The sequence below is a fragment of the Chlorocebus sabaeus genome, chromosome 3, assembly GCF_047675955.1.
Source record: "Chlorocebus sabaeus isolate Y175 chromosome 3, mChlSab1.0.hap1, whole genome shotgun sequence".
In the NCBI taxonomy this organism is placed as follows: Eukaryota; Metazoa; Chordata; class Mammalia; order Primates; family Cercopithecidae; genus Chlorocebus; species Chlorocebus sabaeus.
In genome coordinates this window covers 16,689,112-16,711,776 of record NC_132906.1, presented here as the reverse complement: position 1 = coordinate 16,711,776, position 22,665 = coordinate 16,689,112, and the positions used below count along the sequence as shown (strand labels likewise).

The 22,665-nt window shown below is 35.9% G+C and overlaps 1 long non-coding RNA gene across 1 annotated transcript; it reads left to right on the top strand.

Annotated features, from left to right (window-relative positions):
- Positions 1–11,736: 11,736 nt before the first annotated feature.
- On the top strand, positions 11,737–21,649 carry LOC140711448 (uncharacterized). Its single transcript, XR_012092659.1, has 2 exons — positions 11,737–12,001; positions 19,027–21,649. It is a non-coding gene; the product is annotated as an uncharacterized lncRNA (long non-coding RNA).
- The last annotated feature ends 1,016 nt before the right edge of the window (positions 21,650–22,665 follow it).

Genomic DNA, 22,665 nt, shown 5'->3' with positions numbered 1-22,665 from the left:
CAAACACTAGCATGCTACATTTTGCTAAGATATAAACTAGAATAGTCACATTTCTTTGTCTCGAAAATTGAACCTTAAACTATGAAGAGGGAAAACGAGTTCACACTGAGAACAGTAGCTCAACAGTCATGAGAAAAACTGGAAAACCTATTTTAGGTTGAATATAATCCAAAGTAAAGTAAAAGTTTAGCAATGAGTAAGAGTTATAGGATGGATAAAGAGTAAATGACAAAAACAGTTGGAAATAGATTAAAAAGGATAATATACACAAAGAATAATCAAATCCCAAAAGGAAACGTCTCACATAAGCCTAACAGTTCATGACTCAAAGTTGCCTTGGGTTAAGAGTGAGCCTCTTGCTCATCCTGGCAACTGAAGATGACTGAAACTGCAATTTCCTCCCAGCGATCTTGTGCTCTTATTGTCCCTTTATGATGAAATGATTATTTTAAAAGACAATTCCACCCCTACTCTGCTGTAAGGAGTAGATAGTTTTACTTTTACTTTACAAAAAAGAAATAATAATTTTGAGTGTAAACAAAGTTTTCCAAGGTCATGCAGAGTGTCTGCTGCCCTCCATAATTCTGCACACTAACCTATTACATGCTATTGGTTTCCTATTATCAACTTTTCTTACTCTTCTTTTTTGAAACATTGATTTAGACAGCTGAAAATGAACTACAGTTTTTCAACAAAATGTTACTTAAATTTAATCAACCATTGCTTATAGACAAAAAGAAGTATAAGTGCTTGTTGAAAGTAGGGCACACAATTTTAGCTGAATTATTATATTGTATTAATTTCACATAGTATATTTAACAAGGATATCTCAATGACAGTGCTGCTAAGCGTAAGTAAAATGTATAGATATTGTTATACTTACAAGTGATAAAGCAGAACTAGTTAAATCCTAGTGTGAAGGGCTCATTTAGATATGTCTTTGTATTAAGAGAATGATGAACCTCTAAGATTGGAACGAATCCAAAGCAACCTCTAAGAGTGGAACTAATCCACTGAAGCCTAGACCAGAAGGGATTTCATGGTAAAACATGATATTGTTGTAATTACAGAGTTTCTCAACCTGGGTACTATTAATATTTTGGACCAGTAACACTTTGTTGAGGGAAGCTGTCCTGTGCATTGCAGAATGCTTAGCAGAATTCCTGGCCTCTACACTTTTGATTCCAGTAACAATACCCTAGGGGTAAAATTGCTCCTGGTTTAAAACCACTCTATCTGATGCGTTTTCATACCGATCTACCCTGTGCATTTGCATGAGTCCTAGAAAAAGAAGAGTATGCAAGTTAAAACTAATAGCTCTGTTTTTGTTTTGTTTTTTTTTTGAAGGGACAGTGGCTAGTCATTGAGACATATGTTCTGCTTATGGGGAGAGTAACTTGAGCAACGTTACCCACCTCTATGTGGAAACACAGGGTTATTTAGTACGTTGAAATTCCAGACATAACTATCTGTTCAGTGGCAATGGTTCCTATAAGACAACAACTTCACTGTTCATTTTGTGCTAGTAGAATGGAACTTCGTGGACCTTGGAGAAGCATACTCCAAACACTACAATGATGGTCATACTTTGGAGAGATGATAGGACAGCAGATGCTAAAATCTAGATATCTTTTGTGAATATGAGGCATATCTACTGGGAACACATCATAATAATTTGTTGAGGAAAACATTGAAGATGGTGGCAATAAGCAGTTGGAGAAAAAGAAAAATATCAACATGCAAGGCACCATTGTTTTCTTGCTTCTTAATTGTAACTTTTTACTTTTTGTGTATATGGCTATCACAGAGATTTAAAAATTAGTCATTGAAAATCTGTATATCAAAATGATACCTCCACTCCCATGTTTATGGCAGCACTATTCACAATAGCCAAGATAAAGAATCGACCTGTGGGCATCAACACAGAAATGGATAAAGAAAATGTTATATACACAGTGGGATACCATTAAGCCTAAAAATGAAGGAAATCTTGTCATTTACAGCAACATGGGTGTGCCTGGGGGGCATTATGTTCAGTGAAATAAGTCAGGCACAGAAGGATAAATACCACCTGTTCTCACTTATATGTGGGAGCTGAAAAAAGCTCAGCTCATAAAAGTAGAGGGTAGAATTGTTTAGTATTAGAGGCTGGGAATGGTAAGGAGGAGGAGAAGACAGCTAGAAGTTGGTTAACAGACACCAAATTGTCTAGATGGAGAGAAAGTTGCAGTGTGCTGTAGCACTGTAGGGTGACTATCGTTAACCATAATCTACTATATTTTCAAATAGCAGGAAGGGAGAACTTTGAATGTTCCCAACACAGAGAAATGATAAATGTTTGAAGGGCTGGACATTCTCACTACTCTGAGTTGATTATTACACATTGCACACACGCATCAAAACATCACTCTGTATCCCATAAATATGTTCAATATTACAAGGCAACTCAAAATAAGAAAAAAGGAAATCTTGATTTATTATTATCTAGTTTCAGTATTTTACCACTTCCCCCAAAATGCAAAAACAATTTAGTACTATTTATCAGCCTCCTATTGTCTTGTATTTTACTATACATTTTATAAATCCCATACCACGTGTATTTTCTCCCTAATATTGATTTACATATACCTACACAAATCCATACTTCCCCCTGGGATTCCTTTGTTTTAGTCCTTTAGTATTCATTTTAGAGAAGATCTGCAAGTTGTGAATTCTTTTGGCATATGATTGGTTCTATGCTAAAAGAATATGATAGAATACATTAAAGTATGCTTTTTCATTTTGAAGGATATTTTCACAGAGTATAGATTTTGAGGGGTTTATGTCTACTTTTACTGTTTTAAAGGTGTCATTCTCTTATCTTCCAGCTTCCATAGTTTTTGACAAAAATTTAAACATCAGTCTTGATTTTCCTTTGAAGATACTATGACTTTTTTCTAACTGCTTAAAATGTTTCCCTTTGTCTTGGGTATTCAGCAATTTGACTAGGACATATCTAGATGTGGTCATCTTTATATTTATCCAGATAGGTTTTATTGTGCTTTATAAATGTGAATTGATAATTTTTTCTGATTTGAAAAATTCTAGACAAATCCTTTACCAAATAGTGTTCTTATTCCATGCTCTTCTCTCTTTCTGAGCAATAACTATAATTCAAACTATTTTATCATGTTCCAAATATCTCTTACTTTCTTTTTGTTATTGGTTTCTTCCCTGCTTCAGTATGTAAACTTTTTATTGACCTGTCTTTGGGTTAGCTAATTCTTTATTCTTTTGTACCTAATTTTTAATATTATTAATTTTTTTAATTTTAATTTTTAATTTTAATATTATTAAAAAGAATTAGTATTAAAATTTTAATATTATTTTAATATTTTAAATTTTATTAAATATATAAGCAGAATTATTTTAAATACTTTTTATTTCAATTCCATTAACTAGATTATCTCTTGATCTCCTTTACTTTATAGTTTTTCTCCAAACTTTAGTTACCTACTTTCATGATTATTTTAAAATTTTATTTTAGGTTCAAGGGTACGTGAACAGGTTTGTTATTTAGATAAACAGCATGCCATGAAGGTTTGATGTACAGATTATTTTTTCACCCAGGTAAGAAGCATAGTACCCAATAGGCAGTTTTCAATCCTCTCCCTCCTCCCACTGTCCTCACTCAAATAGGCCTTGGTGTCTAACATTCTTTTTGTGTTCATGTGTTCTGAATGGTTAGCTTCCACTTAGAGAACACGTGGTATTTTGTTTTCTGTTCCTACATTAGTATGCTTAGGATAATGGTCTCCTGCAGCCTACATGTTTCTGAAAAATACATGATTTCATTCTTTTTTATAACTGCATACTATTCCATGGTGTATATTTATCACTTTTTCTTTGTCCAGTACACTATTAGTGGTCATCTAGGTTGATTCCATGTCTTTGCTATTTTGATTAGTGCTGCAATGAACATATGCATAAATGTGTCTGCATGGTGGAATGATTTATATTCCTTTCGGTATACACCCAACAATGGAATTGTTGGATCAGTTGGTAATTCTGTGTTAAGTTCTTTGAGAGATCTCCAAACTGCTTTCTGCAATGGCTAAACTAATTTATATTCCCAGCAACAGTGTGTAAGTACTCACTTTTCTCCACAACCTTAGATGCATCTGTTATTTTTTGTCTTTTTAATAATAGTACTTCTGACAGGTGTGAGATGGTATCTCACTGTGGTTTTGATTTGTATTTCTCTAATGATTAGTGACATTAAGAATTTTTTAGATGTTTGTTGGTCACATGTATGTCTTCTTTTCAGTAGTGTCTTTGCCCATTCTTTAATGGGGTTGCTTTTTGCTTGTTAATTTGTTAAGTTTTTTATTGATTCTGGATATTACACCTTTTTTGAATGCACAGTTTGCAAGTATTTTTTGCCATTCGTAGGCTGTGTGTTTACTCTATGTATTTGTCTATTCTCGCATTGCTATAAAGAACTACCTGAGACTGAGTAATTTATAAAGAAAATAGGTTTAATTGACTTACAGTTCTGCAGGCTGTACAGGAAACATGGCTGGGGAGGTGTCAGGAAACTTACAATCATAGTGGAAAGTGAAGAGGAAGAAGGCACATCTTACATGGCAGAAGCAGGAAGAAGAGAGTGAAGAGGTAAGTGCTACACACTTTTAAACTACCAGATCTCATAAGAACTCACTGTCATGAAAACAGCAAGGTGGACGCTTGCCTCTATGATCCAATCACCTCCCACCAGGCCCCTGCTCCAACACTGAGAAAACTATAATTTGACATGAGAATTGGGTGGGGACACAGAGTCAAACCATATCATTCTGCTGATAGTTTCTTTTGCTATGCGGGAACTCGTTAATTAGTTCTCATGTGTCCGTTTTTCGTTGTTGTTTTTATAATTGCTTTTTGTATCTTTGTCATGAAATCTTTGCTAGGGCCTATGCCCAGAATGGTATTTCCTAGATTATCTTCAGCATTTTAATAGATTTATGTTTTACATTTAAGTTTTCAATCCATCTTGAATTGATTTTTGTATATGGTGTAAAGAAGGGGTCCAGTTTCAATCTTCTGCATATGGCTAGTCAGTTATCCCACACCATTTATCGTATGGGGACTCCGTTCCCCATTGCTTGTTTTTGTCAGCATTGTCAAAGGTAATCTAAATGGTTGTAGGCGTGTGGCATTATTTCTGAGCTCTCTATTCTGTTCCATTGATCTACATGTCTGTTTTTTTTTTTTTTTTAAACCAAACCCATGCTGTTTGGTTACTGTAGCTTTGTAGTATAGTTTAAAGTTGGGTAACAGGATGCTTCCAGCTTTTTTCTTTTTTGCTTATTATTGCCTTTGCTATTTGGGCTCCTTTTTTTGGTTCTACATGAATTTTAAAATAGTTTTTTCCCTAGTTCTGTGAATAATGTCCTTAGTAGTTTGACAGGAATGGCATTGAGTCTGTAAATTGCTATGAACATTATGGCCGTTTTAACAATATTGATTCTTCTTATCCATAAGCATGGGGTGATTTTTCATTTGTTTGCATCATCTTTGATTTATTTGAGCAGTGTTTTGTAATTCTCATTGTACACACCTTTCACCTCCCTGTTTAGCTGTATTCCTGGGTATTTTATTCTTTTTATGGCCACTGTGAATGTGATTGTGTTCTTGATTTGGCTCTCAGCTTGAATATTGTTTATGTATAGGAATGAGGAATGCTACTTTTTGTACACTAATTTTGAATCCTGAAACATTGTGGAAATTGTTTATCAAATCAAGGAGGTTTGGGGTAGGGACTATGTGGTTTTCTAGGTATAGAATCATATCATCTGCAAAAGGGAATTATTTGACTCTCTATCATCATATTTGGATGCCTTTTTTTCTTTTGGCCAATTATTCTGCTTAGGACTTCCAGTAGTATGTTTAATACAAATAATAAAAGAGGGCATTCTTGTCTTGTTTTAGTTTTCAAGGGGAATGCTTCCAGCTTTTTCCCATTCAGTATGATGTTGGCTGTGAATTTTTCATAAGTGGCTCTTACTATTTGAGTGTGTACCTTTGATGCTCACTTGTTGAGAGTTTTTAACATGAAGGGACATTGAATTTTATCAAAAGCCCTTTCTGCATCTATTGAGATGATCATGTGATTTTTGTTTCTAGTTTTGTTTATATAATAAATTACATTGATTGATTTGCCTGCATTGAACCAACCTTGCCTCCCAAGAATAAAGCCTAAGAGATTGTGGTCATTTAGCTTTCCAATGTGCTGCTGGACTCAGTTTGCCAATATTTTGTTGAGGATTTTTATATCTTTGTTCATCAAGAATATTGGCTTGTAGTTTTCTCTCTTTGTTGTTTGCCTGCCAAGTTTTGGTATCAGAAGGATGCTGGGCTCATAGAATGAATTAGAGGGGAATTCCTCCTCCTTAATGTTTTGGAATATTCTCAGTAGGGATTATACCAGATCTTTGTGATATGTCTGGTAGAATTCAGCTGTGAATCCATCTGGTCCTGGGATTTTTCTGGTTGGTAGGCTTTTTATTACTGATTTAATTTCAGAACTCATTATTGGTCTGTTCAGGGTTTTAATTTCTTCTTGGTACAATCTTGGGAGGTTGTATGTTTTCAGGAATTTATCAGTTTCTTCTAGGTTTTCTATCTGGTGTGCATTTAGGTGTTCATAGTAGTTTCTGGGGGCTTTTTGTATTTCTGTAGGGTTAGTGGTAGTGTTCCCTTTGTCATTTCTGATTTTGTTTATTTGCATCTTCTCCCTTTTTTCTTTATTATTCTGACTAGGGGTCTATCTATCTGATCTATTCCTTCAAAGGATCAATTCCTATATTTGTTGAATTTTTGTACAGTTTTCTGCTTCTCAATATCCTTCCATTCAGCTCTGATTTTTGCTATTCATTGTCTTCTACTAGCTTGGAGGTTGCTTGTTCTTCTTTCTCTAGTTCTTCTAAGTGTACTGTGAGATTGTTAATTGGAGGTCTTTCTAACTTTTTGATGTGGCATTTAGCACTATAAACACCCCTCTTAACACTTTTTGCTGTGTCTCAGAGATTCTGGTATGTTGTATCTTTATTCTTCTTAATTTCAAAGAATTTCTTGATTTCTGTTTTGACTTTATTCTTTATCCAAAGGTCATTCAAAAGCAGAGCTTTTAAAAACTTTCCATGTAATTTTATAGTTTTGAGGGGTTTTTTTAGTAATAATTTATATTTTAATTGTGCTGTGGTTTGAGAGTGTGATTTGTATGAGTTTGTTTTTGTTTGTTTGCTTGTTTTTAATTTCCTGAGGATTGTTTTATGGCTAATTGTGTTTTCTATTTTACAATGTGTGTATGTGCAGATGAGTAGAATATATATTCCGGTGTTGTTTGGTGGAGAGTTCTGCAGATGTCGATTGGGTCCATTTGGTCAATGTTGAGTTTGAATCCTGTGAGTTTTTGTGAGTTTTCTGCCTCAGTGATCTGTGTAATACTGTCAGTGGGGTGTTGAAGTCTACCACTATATTGTCCAGTTATCTAAGTCTCCTCATAGGTCTCTAAGAACTTGCTTTATGAATCTGGATTCTCCTGTGTTGGTTGCACATATATTTACAATAGTAACATCTTTTTGTTGTATTGAACCCTTTACTATTATGTAATGTCTTCCTTTATCTTTTTTGATCATTGCTGGTTTAAAGTCTGTTTTAACTGAAGTTAGACTATCGACCTCTGCTATTTTCTGTTTTCCATTGGCTTGGTAGATTTTTCTTCATCCCTTTACTTTGAGCCTATGGATCCATGTGAGATGTGTCTCTTGAAGACAGCATACAGTTGGATCGTGCTTCTTTATTTTTATTTTTATTATTTTTTTAGGCTGAAGTGCAGTGGCATGATCTCAACTCACTGCAACCTCTGCCTCCTGAGTTCAAGTGATTCTCCTGCCTCAGCCTCCCTAGTAGCTAGGACTATAGATGAGCACCACCATGTCCAGGGCTAATTTTTGTATTTTTAGTAGAGACGGGGTTTCACCCTGTTGGCCAGGCTGGTCTCGAATTCTTGATTCACCTGCATTGGCTTCTCAAAGTGCTGAGATTACAGGCATGAGCCACCTGCCTGGCCAGCGTCTTGCTCTTTATCCAACTTGCCACTCTGTGACTTTTCATTGGGGCATTTAGCCCCTTCACTTTCAAGGTTAATATTGGTATTTGCTGGTTTGACCCTGTCATTGTGCTGTTAGCTGGTTATTATGCAGCTTTATTTGTGTGGCTGCTTTACAGGGTCAGTGATCTATGTTTTTAGTGTGTTTTTGCAGTGGCCAGTAACAGACTTTCCTTTCTATATTTGGCACTTGCTTCGGGATCTCTTATAGAGAATGTCTGGTGGTAATGAATTATCTTGGCATTTGCTTGTCTTAATAGTATCTTATTTCTCCTTCACTAATGAAGCTTAGTTTGGCTAGATATGAGATTCTTGGTTGAAATTTCTTTTCCTTAAGAAGGCTGAATATACACTCCTAATCTCTTCTGGCTTGTAGGATTTCTGCTGAATGGTCTGCCGTTAGCCTAATGATGTTTCCTTTGTAGGTGATCTGCCTCTTATCTCTAGCTTCCTTTAACATGTTTCCTTTTGTTTTGACTTTGAAGAATCTGATGACCATGTGTTTTGTGGATGGTCTTCTTGTATAGAATCTCACAGGGGTTTTCTGCATTTCCTGAATTTGAACATTGGCCTCTGTAGTGATGTTGGGGAAGTCTTCATTGATGATATCCTGAAATATGTTTTCCAACTTGCTTGCTTTCTCCTCCTCTCTTTCAGGGATGCCAGTGAATCATAGATTTGGTCTCTACATAATCCTGTATTTATCAGAGGTTTTGTTTATTCTTTTGTATTCTTATTTTTGTCTGACTGAGTTCAGAGATATAGCCTTTTAGCTCTGAGATTCTTTCTTCGGCTTGGCCTCTTCTGCTGTTAATACTTGTAATTATATTAAGGTATTCTTTAGTGTTTTTTTTTAGCTCTATGGTTCTTTCGTATAATGGCCATTTTGTCTTTCAGCTCTTGTATTGTTTTATTGTAATTGTTAGATTCCTTGGATTGGGTTTTGACTTTCTCCTGAATCTTAGTGATCTTCATTCCTATCCATATTTTGAGTTCTTTCTCTGTCATTTCCACCATTTCAGACTGGTTAAGAACCCTTCCTTGGGAACTAGTACAGTTATTTGGAGGAACGAAAACACTGGCTTTTTTAGTTGTCAGAGTTTTTGCACCAGTTCTTTCTCATCTGTGTGGGCTGATGCTCCTTTAACTGTGGTGTAATTGAGAGCAATCAGTTGACTCCTTTTCTGAATGCTTTTTTTTAGGGCCAAGGAGGCTTTGTGCAGGGTCTTTGTTGTTGAAATCTTGCCCTTATTTTCACAGGTGGGTATATTAGCAAGTATTTTTGGAGTTGGAGTTTGGCCTACGATCCAGTAGATGGCACTAAAGTGTAATGGCCAGTAGGTGGGCTCTTGCTCCACCACGTGGCTCCTCTGTACTTCCTCATGATTGCAGCCATGCTCCCTCTCAGTGCTCTGAAAGCGTGGGCTCCCTTTCCCACCCCAGTGCTAGCTAAAGGTCTGGCCTTGGCACTCCTGGGCTGCACACTGCTGCTAGGGGCGAGCTAAGGCTTTATTTTCCCTCCCCAGCTTGAAGGAAGCAGGGAAAGGGACCTTGGCAGTGGCTGTGGCAGAGGGCCTTTCACTTGCCTCTTGGGGCTCTACCCTAGAGACATGCAGAGCCACTACTAATTGGACAGATGGGCTTGGGATTGGGGCAGCTGCATTGTGAAGCCACTCCTGGAGGCCCTGCCTGGTGATGAGCAACGGTGGCAGGGGACTCGCAGAGGAGACAGACTGGCCTCCTCTCCTTAGGGCAGCCGCCGCTTCCTGGACTTGTGGATTAAGCACTCAAGGTCTCTGCCCCTTCCCCAGTCCAAGGGCAGCAAGGGCAGTACCGCTGCAGTGCCAGTGGCAGAGGTGCTTTCGGTTGTCCCTGGGAGCCCTACCTCAGAAACCCAAGCCATTGCTACTGAGAATGTTCAGCCATGGAGTGGTGTGGCTGCACTGCTAGCCCAAGCTGGAGGCTTCGCTTGGTGAAAAGTGGGAGGTCAAGGGCTCACCAGGAGGAACAACTGGGCTTCTCTCCATATCGTGACTGTGTTGTGCTATGAGTGTGAGTGAAGAAATCCTTGGAGCTTTAGATCCCCAGGCACCCTAGAACTAATGGCTGCAGTTACAGCAATGGGGGAAGACAAGCTCCCTTGGATGCCCTCAGAATAGGGGCAGAATCCATGGGACTGTTTGTTCTTTCCCCAGTCTGAGTGCAGTAAGGGCTGCCATGACGGTGGCAGAGAGAATGTCAATGGCTTCTGGGAGCCCCACTATAGAGCCAAGAGCAGTGGGAATTCTCACCCGGGGGCAGGACAACTGCTCTGCAGTCCCCAACCAGGGCCTTGCCTGGTGAACAGAGGTGGGTGGAGACTTACAGGGAAGAGAGACTGGGCTCTTCTCCATATGGTGGCGGTGGTGTGCTGGAGGGGCCAATGTAAGGACCAAGTCCTTTGTTCTTTCCCCCACCCTGAAGGCAGAAAGGGACATACCACTGCAGCTGCAATAGCAGAAGGCTTCCGGATTGTCTTTTGGATTTTTTTTCCTCAGAGAAACACAGAGCCATCACCGACAAAGAGTTTATGTGGGGACAGGGTAGTTGTGCTGGGGGCCAAGGTTAAGAGGCGCTGTGAGGAGTAGCAGGGGTGAGGACCCATGTGGAAAACAGTCCAGCTGCTTTTCTGCAAGTCTGTACACTGTGCTGGGGGTCTGCATTAGTCTCCAATCACTGTACTCACTCCCAAGCCTGAGGGCAACAGGTGTGAGAGCAAAAATAGCAGCCTGCCCGTCCCCTCCAGGAGTTCCATGCCAGCGAAGTGCAGAGCTGTTCCTCGAGAGCCCAGGTGGGGCTCTTGTGTCCATGCTAGGATCCCCGGCCAGTCTGGTAACGGGTAGTGCAGAAGGGCCCCACAGTCCATCCACTGCTTAGCCCCATGGATTCTGCCCCTATTCTGAGGGCATGCAAGGGAGCCTGTCTTCCCCCATTGCCGCAGCCACAGCCATTGGTACCAGGGTGCCTGGGGATCACAAGCTCCGAGGATTTCATGTGTGCCTAGCGGCAGCTCTGCCCACACTCCATGCAACTGTCTGTGTCAGTCTGGAGGCCCTGGTGGGGGGCACAGGTGTCATGGGGGATCTCCTGGGCTCGGTTGCAAAGGTCTATGGCAGAAGTGTGGCTCCCTGGGGACTCTCACTCCCCATTTTCCCATGGTGAGGGCCATCTCCCAGCTCTGTGCCACTTCTGAGTGAATAATTGTCTTGTCTCATTCTTCTGTTCTCTGTGTGTTGAGCTGTTTCCTTGATGAATCCCAGTGTGTCCACCTGGATGGTCCAGTTGAAGAGCTAGTGTCCACTCCCCACTCTTTCTTCTCTGTGTGACAGCGGCCCACACCAGCTGCTTCTAGTCCGTCATCTTGGAAGGAGCTCATCTTTCTTTATTTTTTTATATGCCTACAGTGGAAGATGTGGAAGATACATTAAAGATTATCTGAACTGTAACTATCTTCCCCCAAAGATTGTTAATTATTCTCTGGCAAGTTCTTAAATCCAGGCAATCTTTTATTTATTTATGTATTTATTTTTTTAGACAAGGTCTTGTTCTGTCACTGAGGCTGGAGTGCAACAGTATGATCACGACTCATTGCAGTCTGTCCTCCCAGGCTCAATGGTCCTCCTGCCTCTCAGCCTCCTGAGTAGCTGAGGCTACAGGCTCACACCACCAATCCGCTAATTATTGTATTTTTTGCAGAGATGAGGTTTTGCCATGTTGCCCACCCTGGTCTCAAACTCCTGGACTGAAATGATCTACCCACCCCAGCCTCCCAAAGTGCTGGGATTGCAGGTGTGAGCCATTGCATCCAGCCAGGTACCTCTTTATTTTTTCAAGTGTTGGTGTCAGGTTTTTTGAAAGTACGTTATTTCAGCTTTCCTCTTACACCTAGGAGAGACATGACCCTTACTCCTAGGAACTAGGTCTTACCCTTACAATGTGTTTCTACTGGAATCTCTAGTTAAATCTCACTGTTCATCAAATTGTCTTCACTATAGCTGGACCAGTGTCATCTTCTATCTTCCTAATACTGTGTGGCCTCTGTGATTTATTTTATGATCTCCAGCTTTTAGCTGCTATTCTATGCTTGGCCTTCTAGAATCTCTTCTTCCATATACACATCTCAGTAGTTGGGCAAAAACCCAAGAAAAATTTTGGGGACACTTTATGGCTCCTTTTTTATGTCCCCCTCCCTGTGGAATCCTGACTCTTGATTCAACTATGTCAGCACTCCTCAGCTCTAATCTCTGAGGTCTCCTCTGCCTCGTGAAATTGACATTCATCTTGGGTTCTATGTGGCAGCTTAGTAATTGGTGAATGCTCTTTGGGGAAAGCTGGAATATGTGTGATCTTAACTTTCTATGTTTCCTTCTTTCAAAGACCATAATCCACATTGGTTGCCTTCCAATGCCTGCAGTCATTGTGTATATTTTAGCTGTTGTATCATTAAGGAAAATCTTATATCCAAGCCATTTACTTTAACTGACACTATTTAAAATCTTAATCTTATATGGTTTGAACAAATATGGTATTTGCATGTTCTCACTCATAAGTGGGAGTTGAACAATGAGAACAAATGGACACAGGGAGGGGAACATCACACAGCAGAGCCTGTCAGAGGTCAGGGGCTAGGGGAGGGATAGCATTAGGAGAAATACCTAATGTTGATGACGGGTTGATGGGTGTAGCAAATCATCATGGCATGTGTATACGTATGTAACAAACCTGCATGTTCTGCACATGTATCCCAGGATTTAAAGTATAATAATGAATATGTGTGTGTATATATGTGTGTGTGTATATATATACGTGTGTGTGTATAAGTGTGTGTGTGTGTATATATATATTCCTAGAAAAATAGGGTTCAAGGGAAATGGATAAATACAAAAAATATAAAAGTACACAATATATAATGCTAATAAAACATTCTTTGGCATATGACTTGGGCTTTTAATATATTCAATCCTATCTCCATTTATTTTTATATCTTGAGAATTACATGAGAGATTAAAATTCAGAACTATGACTCTAAAGTCATATAAATCTTTAATAAAATTAAATAATATCTAGTAGATTATACTTATTAAGCTATACATGCATCTCACTGATACTGTATTAGAGAAGGTCTTTAAGTAAAAATATATTCTTAAAAAGTAACCATCTTTGTATTAGGACACTGAGAACATGAATCACTATCTTTTTCTCCTCTAAGGCATGCATCCATCAACCCAGGATTTTTACTCTCACCACTCAGTACTATCAGACATTATCCTACAACACTCATGAAGAAATATAAAATGTGTTTCTAAAAGGAAACTCAAAGGAGCTAGTTTGCTTGTGTATAATATCACATCTAGTGATGTGATATTCATTAGTAATGAATAAAATATGAAAACATGTATGTTTTTAAATTTTCATTGTAGAACTCTTTTTAATCTGCAAACTGCTTGTATTTAACAGATGTTTTGTGTCTGTGTCTGTGTGTTTGTCGTGTGTGTGAAAGAGAGATAGAGACAGAGACACACAAAACACACAGAGACATTAAGGTGGAGAATACAAGGCTTTATCATTAACCAACTAACTTGAGAATATTATCTAAGCAGTAGAACCCCAAAGACTACTATTAAACTAGGTTTTATAGGAGACTTTCTTTTGAATCTCTGGCCCTCAATCTAAGCATGAGTTCCAGAATGCTGCTACAGGAATCTTCCATAAGAAGAAAGTCTGCAGTTGTAAGGGACTGAGGCTTGTTTTTAATAAGTGGAGTTACCTCCTCAATTATGAACTAGTTTTTTTGTTTTTGTTTTTTTTTCATTTTTCCTTTGCGGTATTACAAACTTTGTGTTTTATCCTAATGACAAGAATATCTTGAATAAGATATTTTTTGACTCTTTTTTTTTTTTTTCTCTGTGAAGCATAAATGAGCTAGAAAAGAATCTAAACTCAGGCTTCAGACTGATAATTCAAAATCTACATTTCCTAACTCTTAATTTTAAATTGAGACTTTTCAGCATGAAGATTATTGGATATTTACTATGTCAGTGTGCTTAAGGTGGAGATAGTGATAAGGCAAATTTAAATTTGTCTAAAGCTTAATTTACAAACAAAAATATATTTTTGGATTGAATTGAATGATTCCTTTAAAATATGCATGTCTTCTCTCCCTTTTCCACCACCTGAAATTATAGATTCTCTTTATAGCAGCAGGGTACATGACGGAGCGCAAAACATGTCAGTCTGTGTGTGCATAATCACATGCCCATTTATTTTTTCCATTCTGTGTTGGTGAGTTGAAACAATCCTGTTGCTATATCTCCTGGGGAAGACTTCTGTATATTTTGGTGGGGGCTTACAAAATGAATAGATTTCAATGTTCAGAAGTTGGCTTTGCAGCTGTGGCATGCCACCTTTTATAAACAAGGAAAAAAAGAGCTGCTTTTTATTTTTCTAGAAGGAAAATGCCACCCATCATAGAGTTCTGCAGTCCCTGTTCATATTTTTACAAGTAATTTTCATTTAGTTTTCCTTTTCCTAATGAAAGGTCTAAAGTTATTGAAAATGTAAGTAGTGAAGCAGGAAATAAAAGGAAGGTTAATTGTAGGAAACCAAAAAATGATATTTTAAGAAAAGTGTTTACATTGAATAATCAAAACTTTACAGGCAGGATGAATATTGAAATTTGTCTACTTTTCTCATTTTACACATAATGAAGCTGAGGCTTTTATCAGTTCAACATCACACAGCTCAGTAGTGATAAAAATCAAAGCTAAGACTCATTTCTACTAACCTCATTGACATTGTTCTTTACTTTAAATATCAAATCAGTATAAAAGGGTCATGTCCCAATCCCTTTCATTTTAATAAATGAAATTACTTTCTCTTACCTATAAAATAACTTTGAACATTTTGCTATATTAATCAATTATGTTGTGTTTTATTCTGGTAGATTTTAGTTACTTGTCTATAATAAACTAAGCATTTCACAAATACATTTTTTACAAATATATTAAAAACCTTAAAAACAGAGTCATGTTTGCATTTTACTTTATTATATAACCAATATGTGCCAACGTAACTAGGACACAGAACATGCACATTAAATATATATTAAATATAAATGTATTTAATAAATATATCCTAAATTCTGGTGAAAACTGAAACATGCAAACTGACTTACAAGGGCTTATGCTTCATTGAGGAAGACAAAACAATTAATAATTAAGTATCACACAAAATTTTATAAAACTCATTTATAAACAGACCATTTATGTGAAAGTTGAAATAATACTGAGTCGAAGAAGGAGATTTTCAAAATATCTACCTGTAGCCATCATTTTATATATTCTTATGAATGAACTATTATTTAATAGTTGCAGTTATACATGACTGCATAACACATTTTACATTTTTTTAGTTCTTTCAAAACTAATGTGTTATCTGAAGTTATGACTAATTGTCAAAAATGTTTCAAGGGAGTATATAAAATTTTTGCAATATGGCATAGTTTTGATTCACATGAAATTGATGAATAATAATTGATGAATAAATACACATATCCAAGTGACTTCTGGGGACTCATACAGAGAAATTCTGTTAATACACTAAAGTTGATCATATGTGGTGAACAACTGGAAAGGAGGAGTTAGAGTGATTTCGGCTTAGATTCTGGCAACTCTAGATGTTAACATGCGGATCAGAATTGAATGAGGTATCTATGTTGGCTTCCCATTAATTCTTAAATAATAGATCTATCACCAAAAGGATATGAAATGGCCATTATTTAAATCTGGTCATGTGCCACATTCTCTATGATATATCACACTTCTTGAAGTGATCTTAGTAACCGTCAGGTTTACTAATTGTCTATCTGCATAGACTGAAGGAGAGAGGTGAAGGAATCTGCCAAAGGTAAATATAAAGTCAATACAAATAGTGAGCAGCAAGGCCAGGATAAAAATGCAAATCTACTTTATCTCAGATGAATACTGTTGTTTCTAAGTCACGTTGTCTAACTGGGAGATTGACTCGGAAACATAATGATTCAAATTAAGTTGAATAACCATGATAGTGAAGATAAGTTCCTTGTATGATCGGTAGAACTACATATGTATATATATGTATACTACATATACTATTACATACTACTACATGTACTATATGTTGGTAGTACTATATATGTGTGTGTGTGTAGTACTACCATTCATCCGTGTGTGTGTAGTACTACCATTCATCCATGGAACTTTATATATATATATATGTAAATATATATATAAAGTTTATATAAGTTTATATATAAATCTATGTTTATAAGTTATATAAGTTATATATAACATATATGTTATATATAAATCTATAAGTTTATATATTTATATATAATATGGTATATATATAATATGGTATATAAATATATAAAATGGTATATAAATTATTTATTATATATAAATTATATTTATATATATTTATAAATTATATTTATATATTTAATGTAAATTATATTTATATATTTCTATAAATCTAAGTTTATATAAATATATATAAAGTATATAAATATATATAAAGTATATATATAAATATATACACTTATATTTATATAAGTTATATATAATATATATTTATATATAAATTATATATATTATATATAAATATATGTTTATATATTTATAATTTATTATATATAAGTTTATATATTATATATTATACATTATATATTATAAATATATAATATAAATTTATATATAATATATATTTATGTAAACATGTAAATTTATATATAAAGTTCTATGTGTATGTGAATTATATATATAAAGTGTGTGTTATACATATAAAGTTCTATGTGTGTGTGAACTATATATAAAACACACATACACAGACACACACTATATATATATAAAGTATCTCTGTGTTTGTAATATATACACACATACTTTTTCTTCCCCATCTCTGATTTGAGTGTATGTGTGTGTGTGTATATATATATGATTTGAGTATATATATATATATAGTGTGCATATACACACACACCTTATTGAGATATAATCCACATACCATACAGTTCATATATTTAAATGGTACTATTCAGTAGTTTTTAGTATCTATGACTTATTTATTTGTTTATTTACTTTTTTGAGATGGAGTCTCACTCTGTCACCCAGGTTGGAGTGCAGTGGCACGATCTCGACTCACTGCAGCCTCTGCCTCCTGGGTTCAAGTGATTCTCCTGCCTCAGCCTCTCAAGTAGTTGGGAATACAGGCATGTGCAGTCACACCGGGCTTTTTCTTTTTAGTAGATACAGGGGTTTCACCGTGTTGCCCAGGCTGGTCTTGAACTCCTGAGCTCAGGCGATCTGCCCACCTCGGCCTCCCAAAGTGCTAGGATTGCAGGCTCGAGTATGTTCTCAGAGGTGTACAAACAAAATCACAATCAATTTTAGCACATTTCATTGCCCAAAAAATAAACCTTCTACCCATTAGCAGTTACTCCCCATTTAACACTCAACATCAGCCCCAGCTCTAGGCAAGAGCAAATCTACTTCCTGTCTTATATTTTTCCTTTCTGGATATTTCATATGAGTAGAATCTTACAAAATATGCTGTTTTGCCACTGGCTGCTTTCACTTAGCATAATGTTTTCAAGCTTCATCTATCTTGTAGCATGCATCAGTACTTCATTTCCTTTTATTGAATAATATTCCATTGTATGGCTACATCACATTTTTAATCAGTTGTTCAGTTGATAAACATTTGAGTTGATTCCACTTTTCGACTATTATAAGTAATGCTGTTATGAATATTTATACACAAATTTTTGCAAGCACTTGTATTTCTATTCCTATTGAGAATAGATATTTAGAAGTGGAATTACTGATATATAAGGTAACTATATTTTTAATTTCTGCAGAATTGCCAGACTTTTCCAAAGTGATTGAATCATTTTATATTCCCACCAGCAGTATATGAGAGTTCCAATTTTGTACATCTTCTCCAACACATTTATTGTTGTCTTTTTGATTATAGCCATTCTAGTATGCACAGTGGTTTCACTGTGATTTTGATTTATATTACTCTGATGGTTACTATTGTGGGGCACTTTTTTAGTTGCTTCTTGACTCCGTATATCTCACTGAGGAAATATTTATTCAGATCTTTTGCCTATTTTAAAATTTGATATATATCTACTTTTTTATTGAGTTATAAGTTATGTGTATATTTTAGATACAAATCCTTTAGCAGATACAAGATTTGCAAATATTTTCTGCCATTCTGTTGTGTTTTTCACTTTTGGGATGGTGTCCTTTGGAGCACAAGATGATACCTACGTTTACAAGTTGCATTTTATACACGATCTATGTATGAATATAAGATGCTAAGGGAGTGAAATATTTCTCCTATAGAATTGAGAGGTGAGAACTAAGAATTTTATGGCATTCAAGTCAGAATACAAAAGTTAATAGTTGTTCGTCACAAAACATGGATGTAATAACCTTCAAAATTAATAGAGTATAATCCATTATGGCTAAAGTGTAGAATGATATTTCTAACCTAAAAATGTATGTATATGTTTATGATTAATATATGATACAGTAAATATAGATGTGTGTATATATATACATCACACATACACATGCACACACACACACAAACATATGAGTTGACCATAGACCTACATTGTATTAATTGAGAATTAGCTGACACAAAGAGACAAAGGACAAAAAACACACAGCAAGAAGCCTTATATGTCTCTGCTAGAGATCATCTCACTAGGTGTCTTTGTCAAGACCCACACAATTTTATGAAGTCGAGAACGCTGTTTACTAAAGTGAATTTATTTGCTTGTTTTCTAGGTTTAAGTAACAGCTTTTCTTTCCCAGCTCTGATTTATTTGAGTTCAAGGACTTCAGTATTCAATTTGAAGGAGTGGAAATAAACCAGGAAAGAGTAAGAAGCAAGAAAGCCTCGATTTCTTATCCTTTTAAGGTACCTTTATTCTGTTAGCTTTATTATTATTAGAGGCATGTGGATCTAAATTTGCCTAATAATGTAGTTAGGTACCAGCTAATTGTCAGATACTACTACCTTGAATTAATTGCTTCTAATACTGATTGATATTCAGCTTACAGAAAGAAATATGTAAAGAAGTATATGTCGTCCATTATTTTTCTCATATATTATAAAATATATAATTTGATTAACTCCTACTAACCAAGATCAGGTTATCCAGACTATAATTCATTGGCAAGTACATATTTTTTTTTTAACTGAATTGTATCTTTGAAGTATCATGCCTACATTGAGGGTTATTATAAGACAGGCCTAATATGTGTGTCTGTATGTGTTCTGGAAAGAGCTTTAAGTAGGGATGTGCTGGTCAACATTTGACAACTAGTTTTCTAGAGGACAAAAATCCCTTCTATGTAGCATTTGCCAATTCCCATGGTGTAAATTCTTCCCCAGTGGCTGATATCAAAATATCAATGTGACCTCACTGGGCTCAAAGTTGAGAAGACATGCTCACAAATGTATCACATTGCAGGGTTAAAGCTAGAGCAAATCAGCTGCTGAATATCATTACCTGTAGAAGTGAACATACTTCTCTAGAACGATGTCTTCTTTTAACTTGTGGATGAGAGCAACTTGCATCCTGGATCAAATTTTATTTACCGTGTTTGTGCTGCAAAGCTTAGAGCCAAACTGAAAGCTAATTTAAAATAATACATGTATTATTTAAAATAATATATGTTTTCAAGTTTTTGTTGCCTCATTTCTAGGTCTTTTTGAACTTAACTCAATCCTTGTTTTATTTTTTCAGTTTTGTTTTGTTTTCAGAGACAGGGTCTCACTCTGTAGCCCAGGCTGGAGTACAGTGTCATGAACATGTCTCACTGCAACTTCATGCTCCTGGGCTTGAGCAATCTTCCTCCCTCAGTCTCCCCAGTAGCTGGGACTGTAGTTGTACCCCACTGTGCCTGGCCTTGTTTTTATTTCTTTTATTCGTATTTTTAAAGTTCATTCCATCTTTTAAAATTTATAAGCTATATCAGTTATTTTCTGGAATGAGTCATAATAGACTTAAAGAAATAAATGAATAATCCTTGGACAATTTCAGACACAGAGTGGGAATTAAAAATGAAGTACTAAAATATCTCATGGCTGAAAGTGAAAGAAAAAGAGGTTGCATATTAACTCCACTTCCACCTAGGCAGGAGCAATTTGCTGCCCTCTCTGGCCCTCAGTATTCTTATCTATGTAGTTAGGTATGTCAGGAAAAGCTCTTATTCAAATTATCCATAATTTTGTCACTTCAAAAGCCACTGGTTCATTGTAAAACTAGATTGCACTGATATTTAACACCGTTTAAATAAACTATGTAGTTTCATGTGTGTTCAAATGATTTTAATATACTCAATTTTAACTTTTGCAGACTGCTATTGGCTCATTGGTGTTGACAGGCAAACTTGTAGCTACATATTATTAGCTCTTTATAAAATGACATTTCATCTGTAGGCAGAGTAAAAAATTTTGAATTTTATGCATGAAAAGATTGATAGCTGGCACAATTATTAATTTCTGCAGGCTTCCTGTTGGTGGTATATGATTTGGAAAAGACATTTGCATTTACACTCTAATAAAAAAAATGATTCTATCCTGTCGGTTAATTTTGGAAAGCAAAATACTTTAAGCAACTCTACTTGAATAGTCCTAGTTCCCAGGGATATGTTAGCAATTCATATGAGCAGATGGCTATGGGATGGTAGGAAGTGTTCTGGGATTGTCAGAACTTGTACTTGAATTACAGCTATGCTTTGATCACCACTTGACCTTGGAAAAGGTATGAAATAATCTAAACCTTATTTTTATGTTGTAAAATGGGTAAATCCATTCAATTTTCAGGACTGATTTGGAGATCAAATGAATTAATAGAGTTAATATTCTTAGCATACTTCTAACTTGGCAAATGCAGATACTTGTGACAATTCCCTCATTGGTCTTTTCAAAGGTTCTTTAGTGCACAATTGCTCAGTCATATTCAAGGGCTTATTTTAAATCAAATGGCAAGGAAATCAAGTGTTTCTTCCCAAATTCCTCAGTGCATGACTTATTTCACTAGAAGAAATTTAGGTAAAATATTCCAGTGATGGGTATTTCAATGAGGAAAAAACATCAAATAATTGTTTTAATAGACAAGGCCTACAAATATTCTAAATTAAAAAGGTTGCTTAGTTCTGTTTTTTTCTACTGCTTAACTACATGAATATCACATTTTTAATAATCTCAGTTCTGGAAAATATAGTGACCTACTTCAAAATTTGGAAATAATTGCCTTACATTCTGATTCCATATTGTAAGAAGACATAATATAGATGTTCTTAGAAATTAGATACAAGGAAAAAAGAATGAAAGACAATCCTTTATAATTTTGTGTGAATCATATGTTCATAATCGTTCAAAATAAATCTTACTGTGGAAGATACTGTCATCACCTTATTTTAAAAATGTGTTGAAGAAGGAAAGTGTCAGATAGTGAACTTGTGATAATATCATTTAAATGCATTTATAGGGCATAAAATACGCCTAATTAAAAAAGTAAAGTTACCGGATTTTTACTCTTAATTAGAAGCAGTTGAATTTAAATTCCAGGTAAAGAAAGCATAAACACTGCAATGTTTGTCGGTTAAAAGACCATGATAATTAAGCTTGAAATTGATTTCCCATATGTCTGTTTCAAAACATACAACTTAGAAATTACCATGAACTATGTAGTGTGTGTGTTGGGGGTGGAGGAGGGACTCTGGGAAAAGGATGGACTGTGGAATAATATTAAAACACAATAGGGCCGAGCACGGTGACTCATACCTGTAATCCCAGCACTCAGGGAGGCTGAGGCAGGCGGATCACCTGGGGTCAGGAGTTCGAGATGAGCCTGACCAACATGGAGAAATTCCGTCTCTACTGAAAATACAAAATTAGCCAGGCCTGGTGGCACATACCTCTAATCCCAGCTAGTCAGGAGGCTGAGGCAGGAGAATCGCTTGAACCAGGGAGGCGAAGGTTGCAGTGAGCCGAGATCGCGCCATTGCACTCCAGCCTGGGCAACAAGAGTGAAATTTCGTCTAAAAAACAAACAAACAAACAAAAAACAATAAAGTATCTTTTTCAAAAATATAAATAAAATTTATGAATATAGAGGGCTAATTACTACCTTTATCTTGCAGTATAATGTACGTTAGCACATAAGACGACATTTACATATGGACTTTATAGCTCATGATTATTATTACTAATAGTATATAGTAACATCTATACATTATTAATGCAAACTAGATTCTGTTTTAAAACTCTCAATAGCCAGTATGTCTGTTTCCAAATACATATTCATATATTTGATCTCTGATTTTCAACCTGAGTGTTGAAGTACCCTTCAATGTGTAGAGAAAGGAACAAAATTGCTCCCATCTCTCCCATGTTCTTCATTTTAATTGAGC